The following is a 19,923-nucleotide window of genomic DNA, read 5'->3' on the forward strand; positions in this document are numbered from 1 at the left end:
AATACCGGCTTTTGGTGACTTAATTTTTGTACAGGCTTGGATATAAAAATACAGGTGGCAAACCGGTCAGGTGAAATGCTAAGTGAAAACAATGCCAATTATATACAAAACATAAAAGTGTAAGCTTATTAGGCTTATAGTCAGTGAAGCTGGGCGTGGGAGGTTTCTCGCAAAAATGAGTTGCTAAGCCTTTAGTAGCTCACAACGATTTTCACTGATCAGAAGCAGCTCTCACTACAGAAAAGGTTGGAGACCCCTGCTCCAAAGTGTGCTGCTCATCTGAGAAGGGACGAGGCAGCACAGAGCTGACTGGGTCAGGAAATGGCTTGCAGCTCCAGGAACAGGATCTGCTGTGATGCATGGAAGTTAACAAGCATTTGCAATGCAATTGGTCTTGCATTTCTGAGAGTTTGAGCTATTGATGTTGTAAAGAACTATGGGCACATGCATCAATTGGAAATTGCGGTCACAAAGGGACAGATACGCAGAATCTGCCTCATTGGGACCGCAATTTTTGCATTACCCCAAATACATTTTTGCATCATCCGAAATGCAAAAATCGCTATTTAAATAATCGCTAAATTGGCCATTACTTTAATTTCGATTGTGCTTAGGGAATCGCATTCCCTAAATGCTATGCAACAAAAAAGAAATTGTGATTTCTCATTTAAGAAATGCAAATTAACATCAACTCAAAGTTGTTGATAATTTGCGATTATTTTGAAAAATGCACAAAAGTGCATTTTTCAAAGTTCTATGTTGCACACATACATACCCTTGGGGCATGTGTGTTTGCAACATGTTTTTAAATTTTCATTTCAGGGGTGCATCAGGGTGTCCTTTTGGCACCCATGTACCCTTGAAATTGCACACGCAATTTAGGTACTCGCAAGTTGTACATGCAATTCCCATTGATTCCTATGGGCCTCTGGGCCCATAGCAATGAATTAGAAGCAATTCCTTATTTGCAATTCACAACTTGTGAATCGCAAATAAGAAATATGTAGGAATTCAAATTTATTTTGCGATTCCTACATGCATAGGGAATTGCGATTCCTAAATTGCGATTTCTTAAAAATCGCAATTTAGGAATCGCAATTCCTAACTTTGATGCATGTGGCTCAATGTATTCTACCACTGCTTTATCTGTTTGGAGTGGAGTGGAGTGAATGTGTGTGGTGTCAAGTGGACATATGTGGTTTGTATTGGAATTATTAGTTGTGGAATTGTGTTGTGTGGATTGGATCTGTGTAGTGAAATAATGTGGCATAATGTGCAGTGTAATAATGTGGATAGTAATTATGTGGTACTGAGTGTACTGGAATTATGTGGAGTTGGATTGTGTGTCATGGAGTGGGATTGTGTGTCTTGGAGTGAAATTATCTGGAATGGTATTTTGTGTTGTGGAGTGGTATGTAGTGGTGTATACGTATGTGGTGTGCTGTTAAATATTGTAGCATGATTTGGAATTTTGTGGTGTAGATTGGAGGTATGAGGTGTGCTGTGTAATTGTGTTATTGGTTTGAATTATGCAGTTTGTTGTTGAATTATGTAGTGTGGAATGGAAATGTGTAGAGTTGAATTGTGTGACGTGGAAGTGTGCGCTGTTGAGTGAAAATTATGTTGAGTGGTATTATGAGGCATGGTGTGAAGTGTAATTATGTGGAATGTTGCTACGTGGCATAGACTGGATTTATATGGAGTGTATTTATGCAATATGGAGTAGAGCATAATTATGTTGAGGTTAATTATGTGGATTCTGAGTGGTATTATGTAAAGTGTAATTATGTTGTTTTATGAATTGTGTGGGGATGAATTGAGGAATTGTTTGACGTGTGGAATTGTCGTAACAGGCCTCAGCCAGACCCGCTAGTGCAAGGGGTTCGCCCTTCTGTGCACAAAGTCCTCATACTCCAAAGGAAAAAGTTGGAACGGAAACTGGAAAATACAAAACATAACGTTTATTACACCTCATGAGGTGGTGCTATAATTCAACCAGTACCCTTCGGTACTGCGAGAAGTAGCACAAAGGGCTACTGAACACATGGTTTATTTATACCCACACAGGGGCTCAAAAGAAGGCGGTACAAAGCATAAGAGCACATTTTATGTCCATACAAGGTAATATCAAGAGGCACAATCGATCAGTGGGAGGAGCTAACAGTCTTGGGGTCTCGGCTAACACATTCCAATCTAGGGTTAACAATTAACAGATGTGGACCCTAACGGTCAGCAGAAAACACGGAGATGCTATTAATAGCCTGTTGCCGGGCAGATTCAAAAGCCATGAGCAGAAAGGTAGGACAACGCACATGGTCGACACGAGGTAGCATGTGGTAGACAAAATGGCTTCCATAAATCAAAATGGATGCCGTCAAATGTCAAGATAACGGTAAAACCAAGATGTCTTTTGCTAACGCTCAACTTAATCGTTGTTAATTTACAACAGACGACCCTTTTAGCGTTAGCTAAAGACATACGCTCTTTTGGGGTAATCTGTGCATTCATCTCGTATATCTATGCACATTATATTGGTCACTTCTTTATCCAACGTCTGTTGTGCCTTCGCGGCATTTCTTCTAGATGGTATACAGGCAGTTATACACATGGAACATAACATTGGGCCACAATGGATACACATACAACAGGTGAAAATCACTGCAATTGCGATACATAGAACAGTCAGTAATTTCCAACCCCAGGCGGAGACTAAAGCCCAAACCCATCCAGCAAAAGTCCAAGTGCCATTTTTCTCATGAATATCAGAAGCGATTTTATGCAGTTTAAGAATTGCTTCATACACAGAAGGCGAGTTATCAGGGATGAATACACAACAGCTACTTCCGATGACTTTACATGCTCCTCCTCTATCTGCTAACATGACATCTAGGACCATCCTGTTCTGAAGAGTTACAATTCTGGCAATTTGCAACTCTTCTGTAATATTTCCTAGGGCTACAGCAGTTTCATTAGTGACAGCTTCTACAACTCTAGTCAGCCGTCGTATTTTCCTACTGTTTAATGCGGCACCCACAAAGGGAAATAACCCTAAATTAAAATCAACATATTGTTGCAAACTAGTATCTGTTTGGTCCACATTATCAATTTGTATTGTCCGTTAATAGCGATTCATAGAAATGTTTCTAAACAATTTAAAATCTCGATGATACGAAGCAGGTGCCAGAAAAACAGGGGGTAATAGAAAAGAAACATGTAATGTAATGTAATTGCCCATTTATATCGCGCAACAATCGCTCCAAGGAGCATCTAGGCGCCCGTATAAGGTCAACCAGGTGTCATGTTGCCTCTCTGCTTGACTTGACCAGATCCGGAATCACACTAGGCCTCTGACAATTGTGTCTTGAAGGTTGAAAATCCAGGTTTTTAATTGTTTATGGAAATCTGTTTCCCTGTCCAATGCTCTCAGGTGTAGAGGGAGAGTATTCCACGCTTTTGCACCCAGTACCGCCAGGGACTTGCCCCCTCGGGTTTTAAGTCTGAACCCTGGGACGGTCAGCAATTTGGCATTTGAGGATCGTAATGCTCGAGTTGGACAATATCTCAGAAATGTTTTTCTTAGGTATAGTGGGCCTAGGTCGTGGACAGCTCGAAAGGTAATTATCAGCACTTTGAACAGGACCCTTTTTGTTATGGGTAGCCAATGTAGTGCGTTAAGGGCTTTGGTTGCTGATGATCTTCTCGGCCATTTTATAACCAGCCTTGCTGATGCATGTTGCACCATCTGGAGTTTATGGGTGACTACTTTATTGGTGCCAGCATAAAGGCTGTTACAATAGTCGATACGTGATGTAACTAATGCAACTGTGACTGTTTTCCTTGCTTCAAAGAGCAGCAGGTCAAAGAACTTCCTCAGCCCCTTTATCACCCCAAAACATGTGCCTGCCACTTTTGACGCTTGTTGTTTGAAGGACAGGTCAGCGTCAAAGTGTACCCCCAGGTTGCGGGCCGAGATGGTCGTGTGAGGCGGTAATTCTGCCTTTTCTGGCCGCCATAATCTGGGAATTAAATAATTTTTTGGGCCTATTGGCATGATCTCAGTTTTGCCTGTGTTGCATTTTAAATGATTTCTCCTCATCCAGTCAAAAGTGGCCGTTAGGCAACATTTGAGTTTTTCCTCCCATACCTGGTTATCCTTGTCCATTACCAGGATCAGTTGTGTGTCGTCAGCATAGGCTATTACGTCCATGCCAAATGACGATATCAACTTTATCAGGGGTGCGGTGTAAACATTAAACAGTGTCGGACTCAAGCTGGAACCCTGGGGTACTCCCGTCGACAGTGGTTTCTCACTGGAACAGAATTCCCCCAGGGTCACCACTTGTCTCCTGTCACTTAAAAAGTTCTTTATCCACTCCAGAACTATGCCTGTAATGACAGATGTTACTAGCCGGTCTATTAAGATGACATGTGAGACCGTGTCGAAGGCCGCCGACAGATCTAATAAGATCAGGACGGCCTTCTTACCTTGGTCTAGGGCTGAGCGGATAGTTTCCGTAGTGAACAGGAGAGCCGATTCCGTGGAATGTTGAGTCCTGAAACCTGCTTGGTTAGGATGCCATGCTTCACTATCTTCCAGAAAGCGTGTAAGCTGTTCGTTTACCATCGACTCTGTGATTTTACACAGTGCCGGAAGTAGTGAGATGGGCCGTAGGTTTGATAGTGTGGTGGGGTCGGGAAGCTGTTTTTATTGCAGTGGTTTCACTGCTGCTAGTTTCCACTCTTGGGGGACGTTGGCCGTGGTCAGTGAGGTATTGACAATATCATTTATTACTGGGTTGACAATTTCCACAATAAGGTGCAGGAGTCTAATCGGGCACGGGTCAAATGGTGATCCTGATTTTGTTGCCAAAATTGCTCGCTTAGTCTCCTCCAGACTGATTGCTCGGAAAGCTGCTAGCTGAGTTACCCCCTGCCTTGTTATATCATCCTCTTTCCTTGACTCTGGTATTGGGACCTCGAAATCCTTCGTCAAACCCTGTACCTTTCCCTCAAAGAATTCTGTGATAGTATCACAGAGCATCTGTGAGGGCAGAATGTCCTGCACTAAACATTTGGGTTTATTAAAATCATTCACAATTTTAAAAATCACTTTGTGTTTACTGTTAGCTGTTTCTATTGCTGATATGAAATACCTCTTTTTTGCCTGTTTAATTTGCGCATGGTAGGCACGCTTAATCTTTTTGTATTTGCTGCGCTCTGTGCTGCAATAGTTTTTCCGCCAGCTACGTTCAGCTCTTCTTAGCTCCCCCTGTTTATTTTTGAGTTCTCGATCGAACCAAGGGGTGGAAGTCTTCTTTTTTCCGCGCCTAATTTTGTTTCTCCCCTGTCCAACCATGCCTTTCAAATCATTCATCCATGCCCTAAAAGTATTTGAATTTGGAGGTCCTACTAGCTTGGGTCTACATTCTCTGGCCATTGTAGTTAATTCTGGATGGGACATTATAGCTTTCCAATCATCCCGTAACATAACATGTTATCAATGTTATATATGTTATGTTATCATGTTATCAACATAACATGTGACAGACCACCCTACAGGTAATCTGTGATATCCATGACTTCTACATACTAGATATGTGTTATGTGAAGCCAGAAAGGTACTCTCATTTATTCCATCCATATTTAATACAACAACACAATCACTGGACCCAACTGGAATTCGTCCAGTACTTTGTACACATAAGTTTGCTTTAGTCCGTGTTACAGTAATTACAGATTCATTGCTCGTAGTAGAGTCTCTTGTGTGGGTGAAAACATAAGGCGTGGAAGCATTGTCCGGCCGATATTCTTCCCATTCCCATATAGTTCCATTCGCTTGGGGATATCCATGTTCATCTTGATAACACTCTTTATTCAAGCGAAAGAGAAGTCCACCTACTGCAGGTTTTCTGTTTGAAATGAGAAGAGTATACCAGGCTCGACAAGAACCATTATGCGAAAAGGGAAGTGGAATAAACGGTGTTCCAACTTTCTTCTGATGAGCTGGAAGCATACCACATATCCAGCAATTTGTAGTGTTCGTGGCGTTGTGAGTGTGGTGGAGCATCTTAACAAATGTATTATTCAAGTAGGACTCTCGATGATTATATTCATGATAAGGAAGAGTGAAATGCTGGTGCTCTTCTGGAATAGGAGTAGTAGGAACCACCACAAACCCACGAGCAGGAGTCACTATCTCAACGGACCAAGTGATCACTGCTATAATTGTCAAAACAACAAAAACACTTAATACTTCTAAAATCTTCTTCTTAGTAGTAATCATAGTCACAAGAGTCATCTTCAAACTAAAAATAGAAAAAACAAAATAGTTAATGAGCTCTTTACTCTGGGCAGACGTTGGTTTCTTCACCACAGACCAAGACAGGTGTCACTATACTACGCAGGGCTGATCCCCCTCCCTTGTCATATTGGCTTTCCGTTTCCACTACCCAGAGCGGTTGCTCAACCAGTCTCGCAACAAAAAGAACTCCTCAGATCCGTCAGGTGATACAGCAGGGCCTTTCTCCGTAGTCAGGATGTCTCGATGATCAGTCAGCACAGCATGTTCCACCAGGGTCGGCAAGACCTTCCAGCAATGGATGCTATGCACCCAGTTCCTCTTGTTGGTAACACGAACTGCCGTTCTCGTGGCGAGAAGTACTTGTTCCGGTCCACGCCACCTCGGTTCCAGACTGCTTGACCTCTCGAAGACTTTCACCATTACAAAATCGCCGGGACGGAGTTCATGGCCTTCACCTTGGGATTCATCAGGGAGCGCTTCTCGAACCTGTTGATGAATGGAAACCAAGCTATCAGTTAATTGTGCCAAATAGTCATTCATTAAAACACAAGGTACATCATACACAGAACTTGGTTTCGGAACTCCCCAAATATTCATCGGCCGCCCAAATACCACCTCGTACGGGGTGAGACCCATTCTAGAATGTGGTACTGATCTAATGGACAACAATGCCAATGGCAATGCATCTGGCCAAGTCAATTTCGTGGAGGCTACGATTTTCGCGATTTTTAGCTTCAGAGTAGCATTGTACCTTTCCACCAATCCTGCTGATTGTGGATGAAACACAGCATGAAACTTCTGCTTGATTCCCAATCCTTTCAAAACATACTTGATAACTTCTCCAACAAAATGAGGTCCGTTATCATTCCATAAAAGTCTGCAAACACCGAACCTCGGGAAGAACTCCTTTAGTAGCACCTTAGCAGTAGTAATCGCAGTATTGTCTTTCGTAGGGTATGCCTCAATCCATTTACTGAAAGCACAAACCACCACTAAAACATACTTTAAATTATTACACCGCTCAAGCTGGATATAGTCCATTTATAGAACTTCAAAAGGTGCCGTTGGTTTAACAAAACCTCCAGATGGAACTCGTGTTTTCTTTCCAGGATTGTATTGCAAACAAATCAAGCAGGACTGTACTACTCTTTTAGCTGTGCTAGCAATTTCTGGATGCTCCCAAACTTGCATAAGCATTTTCGTTATTGCGGAAGCTCCAACATGTGCTAACCCATGTGCCATCAGGACCATAGGCTGTACGAAAGCTATAGGCAGCTTCCATTGGTCCATCTGCTTATTTCTCCAACAACCTTCGTCATCTAACTCTCCATCTTTTGACCACTGTTCACGTTCTTGGTCAGAGGCTGTTTTCTGTATCTCTCGCACTTCCTGCCTAGCATTGTGCCATCTTTCAGCTTGCGACTTCACTACATACATAGAAGTAGTGTTTCTCTGTATTGCAGTTTCACGTGCTACGCGGTCTACAAAGGCATTTCCCTGGCCAATTTTATCTGTTACTTTCTTATGTGCACTGCACTTTACAATAGCTACTTTCTTTGGACATGTCAATGCAGTCAAGAGATTTTGCACTAATTCTCCATGCATTATGTGTATTCCGTGAGATGTGAGAAAGCCTCTTTCCTTCCAGAGTAGGCCAAAATCATGCGCTACTTCGAAAGCATAGCGGCTATCCGTATAAATGTTCACGCACAAACCAGTACTGAGCTCACATGCTCTTGTCAGAGCTATCAACTCAGCTGCTTGGGCTGATTTCTGTGGTATGCGAGCTGTCTCCACTATTGTTTCAAGTGTGGTAATTGCATATGCGGCTGAAGTCGTACCATCTGGTAACTTCAGGCAAGACCCATCAACCCACAATTCACCATCCACATCTGGAAGGGGCGTATCCTGTAAATCAATGCGACCCTTTGTCTGTTCCTCAGTCAGAAAAATACAATTGTGAGTTTCTTGTGACTGAGGCTGGGTCACCGGATATGGCAACAAAGTGGCTGGGTTCAAAGTTGCACATCTCCTCAATGTAATGTGAGGAGCTAGCAATGTCAATTCATATCCTGTAAGACGAGCACTGGTCAAATGCTGCGTTTTCGTCTGATTCAAAAGGCCATCAACAGCATGTGGTACTAATACTAACAATTTGTGTGACAAAACTATTCCCTCACTCTGTCGAATTGACACTGCTGTTGCTGCAACTGAACGAAATCATCCAGGTAATGCTCTAGCAACAGGATCCAGAACTGCTGAGAAATAAGCACACGGGCGTTGCTTATTGCCGTGTAACTGAACCAGCACTGACAATGCACATCCATCTTTCTCGTGTACGTAAAGTGTGAAAAGTTTCGTGTAATCTGGTGTACCTAACACTGGTGCTGAGCAAAGGGCTTGTCGTAGCTGTCGAAAAGCACTTTCACATCCCTCTGTCCATGGAAGAGGTACTGGGGTATCTTTCGTCAAAAGTGCTAACAAGGGTTTAACAATATGCGAAAATCCCAAGATACACTGTCTACAAAAAGAAGTGAGACCCAAAAATGCACATACTCCTTTCTGCGTGGTAGGAACTGTTGTATCTAATATTGCTTGTATGCGGTCTGATGTCAATGCACGTCCCTCCTTAGACAAAAGGTGACCTAAGTAGGTTACCTTTGGTCTATAATATTGCAATTTCTTTCGAGATACCTTATGATGGTGTAACACAAGGAAAGAAAGCAAAGAGAGTGTCCATTTTTCACACTGTTCTGGGGTGTCGGCTGCCAACAAAATGTCATCGACATATTGGATGATAGCCACACCTTCGGGCAACACAAACAAATCAAGTTCTCTTTTTAATACTTGCCTGTAAATACTCGGACTCTCAGTATAGCCTTGAGGAACTCTACAAAATCGGTACGATCAATTATTCAAAGTGAAACCGAACAAATATCGGCTGTCAGGATGAATAGGGATCGAAAAGAAAGCGTTCTTCAAGTCTATTACAGAAAATGTAGTAGCAGTTGGGGGAACCAAGGTAAGGAGTGTTGTGATGTCAGAAACCACAGGATACTGTGGTACTACAATTTTATTTACTCAAATCAATAATGAATCTGTAAACTCGTGCTTCAGTGTCTCTTTTCAGAATCGGGAGAATCGGGCTATTGCAAACATTGTATGGAACTTCCTCAACAACCCCAACTCGGATAAGATCATGTACAATTCGTATGAGTGCTTCTTCTCCCTCCTGTGAAATCCTGTATTGTGGCAAACGAGGTAACACAGCTCCCTCCTTAACGCTGATCTGAACCGGAGGAATTACCATCTGACCCACATCGGTGTCTGATGTAGCCCAGGGGGACTCAGGTAGTGTGGCTAATGCAACATCTTCTTTAACAAGACAAATTCTGTCAAATTCAGAATGATTATCATTTCAAATTAAGCATGGGCGTAAAATCCGCTCCGCTCGCGGATTTTTCGGATTTTCGGCAAATCCGCAATCCGCGAACGCTCGCGAATTTGTCGAAAATCCGTGAATCCGCTCGCGGCGGATTTTTTGCTTGGTTGCGGCGCGCGGCGTGGTGCACGGCGTTCACTTTCCGTCATTTTAGCGTTTGCCGAGTTGTTTTTCTTTGCGAGTGACGCGCCATTTTAGATCTTGCTGCGTGTTCCCGCGGGAGTTTGTCGCCCGCGAATACGTACTCGCGGCTTGCCACCTTGCACAGCACACCTCGCGAGAGTTCGCAATTGCGAACACGTAGTTGCGGCGGAAAGGAACAATCTCGCACTTGCGAAATAGAGATTTTGCAATTTCGCACAAGAAAATCACCAGCAAACAGGATAAACCTTCAGAAAATTATGATTTTTATCAGAATCACTCCTCAGGTTGACATTTGCATGGCCTTTTTTTTTTTGCAAGGAGTCCATTTTGGGGGGGGGAGGAAGGAAGTGCCCCACAGTCTCCAACTTCCTGTTCCTGTCCAGCAGGCTCCTCCCAGTGCTTTGTCCATCTCCTGGTCACTTTCATTTGGATCTGGAGCTGGAAGGATTACTTTTTGTGGGTGCTGCTGGATATTTGGATTTGAGGCCTTTTTGACTGTCTTTGGATCACTTTTGGATTAGAAATCAACTTTCACAAGTAAGTTTGTTTGGGGCATTACAGTTGCTGCAAGTAAAATTTTGGAACTTTTTCAGAACATTAAATAAATTATATTGTGGGTAGCCACAGTATCCAGTAGGACCAGGGTTGGTTAGGGGTGCATGATACAACTGTTTTGTTGAATTTAAACACCATTTAGGCCATGGATGGGCTGGGATTGTGCTGATTTTTGTCCTTTTTTTGGGACTGCTGGTGGGGCCCTTTGCCCAGGGGTGGTGAGTGTTGCATGGGCCTAGTCTTTCTGTGGGGTGTCTTCTTGAATTTAAACATAATTCATGTCATGGATTGGCTGGGATTGTGCTTATTTTATTGTTTTTTGTCGTTTTTGGGGGGCTGCTGGTGTGGCCTTTTTCCCAGGGGTGGTGGGTGGTGCATGGACTGAGTGTGCCTGTGGTGTGGTCTCACTCTCTTTAATGTAAACATCATGGATGGCATTGGATTGTGGTGATTTCTGGCTGTTTTTCTGTTTTTTGGGGGTGTACTGTTGATGTGGACTGGTCATGTGGGTGGTGGTGGTGGCCATCTTGAGTGCTGGCTGCTACAGGCAACATGTGCTTGGGGTGTAAGAAGGGGCCATTTTGAGGAGAGGCAGTGTCTGAGGCCTGCACTTATTTTGCCTACTTTTCATCCATTATGCCCAGGGGTAGTGAGTGTTGCATGGGCCTAGTGTTTCTGAGGGGTGTCTTCTTGAATTTAAACACCATTGAGGCCATGGATGGGCTGGGATTGTGCTGATTTTATTGTTTTTTGTCGTTTTTTTGGGCCTGCTGGTGGGGCCCTTTGCCCAGGGGTGGTGAGTGTTGCATGGGCCTAGTCTTTCTGTGGGGTGTCTTCTTGAATTTAAACATAATAGAGGCCATGGATGGGCTGGGATTGTGCTTATTTTATTGTTTTTTGTCGTTTTTGGGGGGCTGCTGGTGTGGCCTTTTGCCCAGGGGTGGTGGTGCATGGACTGAGTGTGCCTGTGGTGTGGTCTCACTCTCTTTAATGTAAACATCATGGATGGCATTGGATTGTGGTGATTTCTGGCTGTTTTTCTGTTTTTTGGGGGTGTACTGTTGATGTGGACTGGTCATGTGGGTGGTGGCCATCTTGAGTGCTGGCTGCTACAGGCAACATGTGCTTGGGGTGTAAGAAGGGGCCATTTTGAGGAGAGGCAGTGTCTGAGGCCTGCACTTATTTTGCCTACTTTTCATCCATTATGCCCAGGGGTAGTGAGTGTTGCATGGGCCTAGTGTTTCTGAGGGGTGTCTTCTTGAATTTAAACACCATTGAGGCCATGGATGGGCTGGGATTGTGCTGATTTTATTGTTTTTTGTCGTTTTTTTGGGCCTGCTGGTGGGGCCCTTTGCCCAGGGGTGGTGAGTGTTGCATGGGCCTAGTCTTTCTGTGGGGTGTCTTCTTGAATTTAAACATAATTGAGGCCATGGATGGGCTGGGATTGGGCTTATTTTATTGTTTTTTGTCGTTTTTGGGGGGCTGCTGGTGTGGCCTTTTGCCCAGGGGTGGTGGGTGGTGCATGGACTGAGTGTGCCTGTGGTGTGGTCTCACTCTCTTTAATGTAAACATCATGGATGGCGTTGGATTGTGGTGATTTCTGGCTGTTTTTCTGTTTTTTGGGGGTGTACTGTTGATGTGGACTGGCCATGTGGGTGGTGGTGGTGGCCATCTTGAGTGCTGGCTGGTACAGGCAACATGTGCCTGGGGTGTAAGGGGCCATTTTGAGGAGAGGCAGTGTCTGAGGCCTGCACTTATTTTGCCTACTTTTCATCCATTATGCCCAGGGGTAGTGAGTGTTGCATGGGCCTAGTGTTTCTGAGGGGTGTCTTCTTGAATTTAAACACCATTGAGGCCATGGATGGGCTGGGATTGTGCTGATTTTATTGTTTTTTGTCGTTTTTTTGGGCCTGCTGGTGGGGCCCTTTGCCCAGGGGTGGTGAGTGTTGCATGGGCCTAGTCTTTCTGTGGGGTGTCTTCTTGAATTTAAACATAATTGAGGCCATGGATGGGCTGGGATTGGGCTTATTTTATTGTTTTTTGTCGTTTTTGGGGGGCTGCTGGTGTGGCCTTTTGCCCAGGGGTGGTGGGTGGTGCATGGACTGAGTGTGCCTGTGGTGTGGTCTCACTCTCTTTAATGTAAACATCATGGATGGCGTTGGATTGTGGTGATTTCTGGCTGTTTTTCTGTTTTTTGGGGGTGTACTGTTGATGTGGACTGGCCATGTGGGTGGTGGTGGTGGCCATCTTGAGTGCTGGCTGGTACAGGCAACATGTGCCTGGGGTGTAAGGGGCCATTTTGAGGAGAGGCAGTGTCTGAGGCCTGCACTTATTTTGCCTACTTTTCATCCATTATGCCCAGGGGTAGTGAGTGTTGCATGGGCCTAGTGTTTCTGAGGGGTGTCTTCTTGAATTTAAACACCATTGAGGCCATGGATGGGCTGGGATTGTGCTGATTTTATTGTTTTTTGTCGTTTTTTTGGGCCTGCTGGTGGGGCCCTTTGCCCAGGGGTGGTGAGTGTTGCATGGGCCTAGTCTTTCTGTGGGGTGTCTTCTTGAATTTAAACATAATTGAGGCCATGGATGGGCTGGGATTGGGCTTATTTTATTGTTTTTTGTCGTTTTTGGGGGGCTGCTGGTGTGGCCTTTTGCCCAGGGGTGGTGGGTGGTGCATGGACTGAGTGTGCCTGTGGTGTGGTCTCACTCTCTTTAATGTAAACATCATGGATGGCGTTGGATTGTGGTGATTTCTGGCTGTTTTTCTGTTTTTTGGGGGTGTACTGTTGATGTGGACTGGCCATGTGGGTGGTGGTGGTGGCCATCTTGAGTGCTGGCTGGTACAGGCAACATGTGCCTGGGGTGTAAGGGGCCATTTTGAGGAGAGGCAGTGTCTGAGGCCTGCACTTATTTTGCCTACTTTTCATCCATTATGCCCAGGGGTAGTGAGTGTTGCATACTTGCATGTCCGTAGTCTTTCTGTGGGGTGTCTTCAATGTAAATCCATAAAATACCCAATGCATTTCGGGCTCAACGCCCTTCTTCGGGGGTTACTGTAAATAAATAACAAATAGCCACAATCACAAATTGTATTTTCGACTTCAGTGTCACATTTCTTACTACCAACCAACTTTTTATGCAAATTGCACGATGTCGAAAACATTTATATCCAAACAATCGCTTTACATTACACATCGATATATGCCAAAGAAACCTGTATGTCAGATAGTCTAACTAATATCCCCTCCCTGGATTATACCTGGATCTTAATCATATTCCTATCCTTCAAAAAGGTAAACCACCCGTAATCCTACTCCTTACGTGCAAATTTCTCACTACACCTTTCTTTTGTTACTGCGCCCTGACGGTAAATCACTCGTATTCCCCTTCAAAAACATTTCCTATTGCCCATCCCTCTCTGAATCACCCTTTCTCGAATCGTGAAGCGTGTATAAACTACGGTCACTCATCTCTCACGTTTACTTCTGTTCATGCGAACCGTCACTATTTGACAACGTTATTTCACGCTCTTCCCGCCCCTCCATATTCGGTGACTTTCCAACACCCTCTGCCCACACAGTGCGCCCAATTTATCACATACCTGCCATGTGTAGTTTAAAAACCGTTCGTCCGAGCTCCGTATCAGGTCACATTAATCTCCCTCCCATGAGCCCTCTTATTTAACCCCTGGTTTCACCTTTCCAATTAGACACCTGATTCGAGTTACCCGCCCTCCCTGCGTCATCCGTTGGATATTCTATGTGTATCACTGCAACTCCCATAAGTCAGTTCACCTTCCCTTTTAACAGACCAAAGGATTACACAACAACTATAAATAAATGCAAAGCGATAGTGTGTCACGTAATATGAATGCCTGTTGGCTATCAGTTTTCAAAGTCCTTTTCTTTCCACATAAACCTCAAAGAGCGTCTTCACACTGTCTTTCATGAACCACGTGGTTGTTCTTGGCGTTTGGACTCGTATTCTCTGCAACATTTTATTCAGAATTCTTCATTTTTATCCTCGGGTGCTATCCTGGTTTAGGGCCTCGTTAAACTGCACTGTAAGGGGGGGCAGGATGCACACCATGTAAACCAGTTTCTCAAACTTGTCTCTTTCATCCAAGTGATGCGTGCCGATTGAGTCTTGTGCCATGCCCTAATGACACTCAAGTTTAAAACGTCACTGTAGTGGGGCTTCATCTAGCCCCAGACAATCGCACAGCTAAATGTGCCAATTGCAAAATTATTTACTTATTTGTTCAATGTTAATCCAATTTATTCCATAATCTTTCAACCTTATTATCCTTGTCCTCCAACTTTCGTCACGGGTCCAAACGCTGAGTGTATGTGCAATTTCCGAGTTTTTACCATTCAAACAATGTCAATCCAGACTTTATGAATGAACAGAATTGAGGCATCAATTCAAATCAGGCAGCGTTTATTCATAAAATACCCAATGCATTTCGGGCTCAACGCCCTTCTTCGGGGGTTACTGTAAATAAATAACAAATAGCCACAATCACAAATTGTATTTTCGACTTCAGTGTCACATTTCTTACTACCAACCAACTTTTTATGCAAATTGCACGATGTCGAAAACATTTATATCCAAACAATCGCTTTACATTACACATCGATATATGCCAAAGAAACCTGTATGTCAGATAGTCTAACTAATATCCCCTCCCTGGATTATACCTGGATCTTAATCATATTCCTATCCTTCAAAAAGGTAAACCACCCGTAATCCTACTCCTTACGTGCAAATTTCTCACTACACCTTTCTTTTGTTACTGCGCCCTGACGGTAAATCACTCGTATTCCCCTTCAAAAACATTTCCTATTGCCCATCCCTCTCTGAATCACCCTTTCTCGAATCGTGAAGCGTGTATAAACTACGGTCACTCATCTCTCACGTTTACTTCTGTTCATGCGAACCGTCACTATTTGACAACGTTATTTCACGCTCTTCCCGCCCCTCCATATTCGGTGACTTTCCAACACCCTCTGCCCACACAGTGCGCCCAATTTATCACATACCTGCCATGTGTAGTTTAAAAACCGTTCGTCCGAGCTCCGTATCAGGTCACATTAATCTCCCTCCCATGAGCCCTCTTATTTAACCCCTGGTTTCACCTTTCCAATTAGACACCTGATTCGAGTTACCCGCCCTCCCTGCGTCATCCGTTGGATATTCTATGTGTATCACTGCAACTCCCATAAGTCAGTTCACCTTCCCTTTTAACAGACCAAAGGATTACACAACAACTATAAATAAATGCAAAGCGATAGTGTGTCACGTAATATGAATGCCTGTTGGCTATCAGTTTTCAAAGTCCTTTTCTTTCCACATAAACCTCAAAGAGCGTCTTCACACTGTCTTTCATGAACCACGTGGTTGTTCTTGGCGTTTGGACTCGTATTCTCTGCAACATTTTATTCAGAATTCTTCATTTTTATCCTCGGGTGCTATCCTGGTTTAGGGCCTCGTTAAACTGCACTGTAAGGGGGGGCAGGATGCACACCATGTAAACCAGTTTCTCAAACTTGTCTCTTTCATCCAAGTGATGCGTGCCGATTGAGTCTTGTGCCATGCCCTAATGACACTCAAGTTTAAAACGTCACTGTAGTGGGGCTTCATCTAGCCCCAGACAATCGCACAGCTAAATGTGCCAATTGCAAAATTATTTACTTATTTGTTCAATGTTAATCCAATTTATTCCATAATCTTTCAACCTTATTATCCTTGTCCTCCAACTTTCGTCACGGGTCCAAACGCTGAGTGTATGTGCAATTTCCGAGTTTTTACCATTCAAACAATGTCAATCCAGACTTTATGAATGAACAGAATTGAGGCATCAATTCAAATCAGGCAGCGTTTATTCATAAAATACCCAATGCATTTCGGGCTCAACGCCCTTCTTCGGGGGTTACTGTAAATAAATAACAAATAGCCACAATCACAAATTGTATTTTCGACTTCAGTGTCACATTTCTTACTACCAACCAACTTTTTATGCAAATTGCACGATGTCGAAAACATTTATATCCAAACAATCGCTTTACATTACACATCGATATATGCCAAAGAAACCTGTATGTCAGATAGTCTAACTAATATCCCCTCCCTGGATTATACCTGGATCTTAATCATATTCCTATCCTTCAAAAAGGTAAACCACCCGTAATCCTACTCCTTACGTGCAAATTTCTCACTACACCTTTCTTTTGTTACTGCGCCCTGACGGTAAATCACTCGTATTCCCCTTCAAAAACATTTCCTATTGCCCATCCCTCTCTGAATCACCCTTTCTCGAATCGTGAAGCGTGTATAAACTACGGTCACTCATCTCTCACGTTTACTTCTGTTCATGCGAACCGTCACTATTTGACAACGTTATTTCACGCTCTTCCCGCCCCTCCATATTCGGTGACTTTCCAACACCCTCTGCCCACACAGTGCGCCCAATTTATCACATACCTGCCATGTGTAGTTTAAAAACCGTTCGTCCGAGCTCCGTATCAGGTCACATTAATCTCCCTCCCATGAGCCCTCTTATTTAACCCCTGGTTTCACCTTTCCAATTAGACACCTGATTCGAGTTACCCGCCCTCCCTGCGTCATCCGTTGGATATTCTATGTGTATCACTGCAACTCCCATAAGTCAGTTCACCTTCCCTTTTAACAGACCAAAGGATTACACAACAACTATAAATAAATGCAAAGCGATAGTGTGTCACGTAATATGAATGCCTGTTGGCTATCAGTTTTCAAAGTCCTTTTCTTTCCACATAAACCTCAAAGAGCGTCTTCACACTGTCTTTCATGAACCACGTGGTTGTTCTTGGCGTTTGGACTCGTATTCTCTGCAACATTTTATTCAGAATTCTTCATTTTTATCCTCGGGTGCTATCCTGGTTTAGGGCCTCGTTAAACTGCACTGTAAGGGGGGGCAGGATGCACACCATGTAAACCAGTTTCTCAAACTTGTCTCTTTCATCCAAGTGATGCGTGCCGATTGAGTCTTGTGCCATGCCCTAATGACACTCAAGTTTAAAACGTCACTGTAGTGGGGCTTCATCTAGCCCCAGACAATCGCACAGCTAAATGTGCCAATTGCAAAATTATTTACTTATTTGTTCAATGTTAATCCAATTTATTCCATAATCTTTCAACCTTATTATCCTTGTCCTCCAACTTTCGTCACGGGTCCAAACGCTGAGTGTATGTGCAATTTCCGAGTTTTTACCATTCAAACAATGTCAATCCAGACTTTATGAATGAACAGAATTGAGGCATCAATTCAAATCAGGCAGCGTTTATTCATAAAATACCCAATGCATTTCGGGCTCAACGCCCTTCTTCGGGGGTTACTGTAAATAAATAACAAATAGCCACAATCACAAATTGTATTTTCGACTTCAGTGTCACATTTCTTACTACCAACCAACTTTTTATGCAAATTGCACGATGTCGAAAACATTTATATCCAAACAATCGCTTTACATTACACATCGATATATGCCAAAGAAACCTGTATGTCAGATAGTCTAACTAATATCCCCTCCCTGGATTATACCTGGATCTTAATCATATTCCTATCCTTCAAAAAGGTAAACCACCCGTAATCCTACTCCTTACGTGCAAATTTCTCACTACACCTTTCTTTTGTTACTGCGCCCTGGCGGTAAATCACTCGTATTCCCCTTCAAAAACATTTCCTATTGCCCATCCCTCTCTGAATCACCCTTTCTCGAATCGTGAAGCGTGTATAAACTACGGTCACTCATCTCTCACGTTTACTTCTGTTCATGCGAACCGTCACTATTTGACAACGTTATTTCACGCTCTTCCCGCCCCTCCATATTCGGTGACTTTCCAACACCCTCTGCCCACACAGTGCGCCCAATTTATCACATACCTGCCATGTGTAGTTTAAAAACCGTTCGTCCGAGCTCCGTATCAGGTCACATTAATCTCCCTCCCATGAGCCCTCTTATTTAACCCCTGGTTTCACCTTTCCAATTAGACACCTGATTCGAGTTACCCGCCCTCCCTGCGTCATCCGTTGGATATTCTATGTGTATCACTGCAACTCCCATAAGTCAGTTCACCTTCCCTTTTAACAGACCAAAGGATTACACAACAACTATAAATAAATGCAAAGCGATAGTGTGTCACGTAATATGAATGCCTGTTGGCTATCAGTTTTCAAAGTCCTTTTCTTTCCACATAAACCTCAAAGAGCGTCTTCACACTGTCTTTCATGAACCACGTGGTTGTTCTTGGCGTTTGGACTCGTATTCTCTGCAACATTTTATTCAGAATTCTTCATTTTTATCCTCGGGTGCTATCCTGGTTTAGGGCCTCGTTAAACTGCACTGTAAGGGGGGGCAGGATGCACACCATGTAAACCAGTTTCTCAAACTTGTCTCTTACATCCAAGTGATGCGTGCCGATTGAGTCTTGTGCCATGCCCTAATGACACTCAAGTTTAAAACGTCACTGTAGTGGGGCTTCATCTAGCCCCAGACAATCGCACAGCTAAATGTGCCAATTGCAAAATTATTTACTTATTTGTTCAATGTTAATCCAATTTATTCCATAATCTTTCAACCTTATTATCCTTGTCCTCCAACTTTCGTCACGGGTCCAAACGCTGAGTGTATGTGCAATTTCCGAGTTTTTACCATTCAAACAATGTCAATCCAGACTTTATGAATGAACAGAATTGAGGCATCAATTCAAATCATTATAATCATAATTCTGAATAAAATGTTGCAGAGAATACGAGTCCAAACGCCAAGAACAACCACGTGGTTCATGAAAGACAGTGTGAAGACGCTCTTTGAGGTTTATGTGGAAAGAAAAGGACTTTGAAAACTGATAGCCAACAGGCATTCATATTACGTGACACACTATCGCTTTGCATTTATTTATAGTTGTTGTGTAATCCTTTGGTCTGTTAAAAGGGAAGGTGAACTGACTTATGGGAGTTGCAGTGATACACATAGAATATCCAACGGATGACGCAGGGAGGGCGGGTAACTCGAATCAGGTGTCTAATTGGAAAGGTGAAACCAGGGGTTAAATAAGAGGGCTCATGGGAGGGAGATTAATGTGACCTGATACGGAGCTCGGACGAACGGTTTTTAAACTACACATGGCAGGTATGTGATAAATTGGGCGCACTGTGTGGGCAGAGGGTGTTGGAAAGTAACCGAATATGGAGGGGCGGGAAGAGCGTGAAATAACGTTGTCAAATAGTGACGGTTCGCATGAACAGAAGTAAACGTGAGAGATGAGTGACCGTAGTTTATACACGCTTCACGATTCGAGAAAGGGTGATTCAGAGAGGGATGGGCAATAGGAAATGTTTTTGAAGGGGAATACGAGTGATTTACCGTCAGGGCGCAGTAACAAAAGAAAGGTGTAGTGAGAAATTTGCACGTAAGGAGTAGGATTACGGGTGGTTTACCTT

This window comes from Lissotriton helveticus, chromosome 8 (assembly GCF_964261635.1).
Source record: "Lissotriton helveticus chromosome 8, aLisHel1.1, whole genome shotgun sequence".
In the NCBI taxonomy this organism is placed as follows: domain Eukaryota; kingdom Metazoa; phylum Chordata; class Amphibia; order Caudata; family Salamandridae; genus Lissotriton; species Lissotriton helveticus.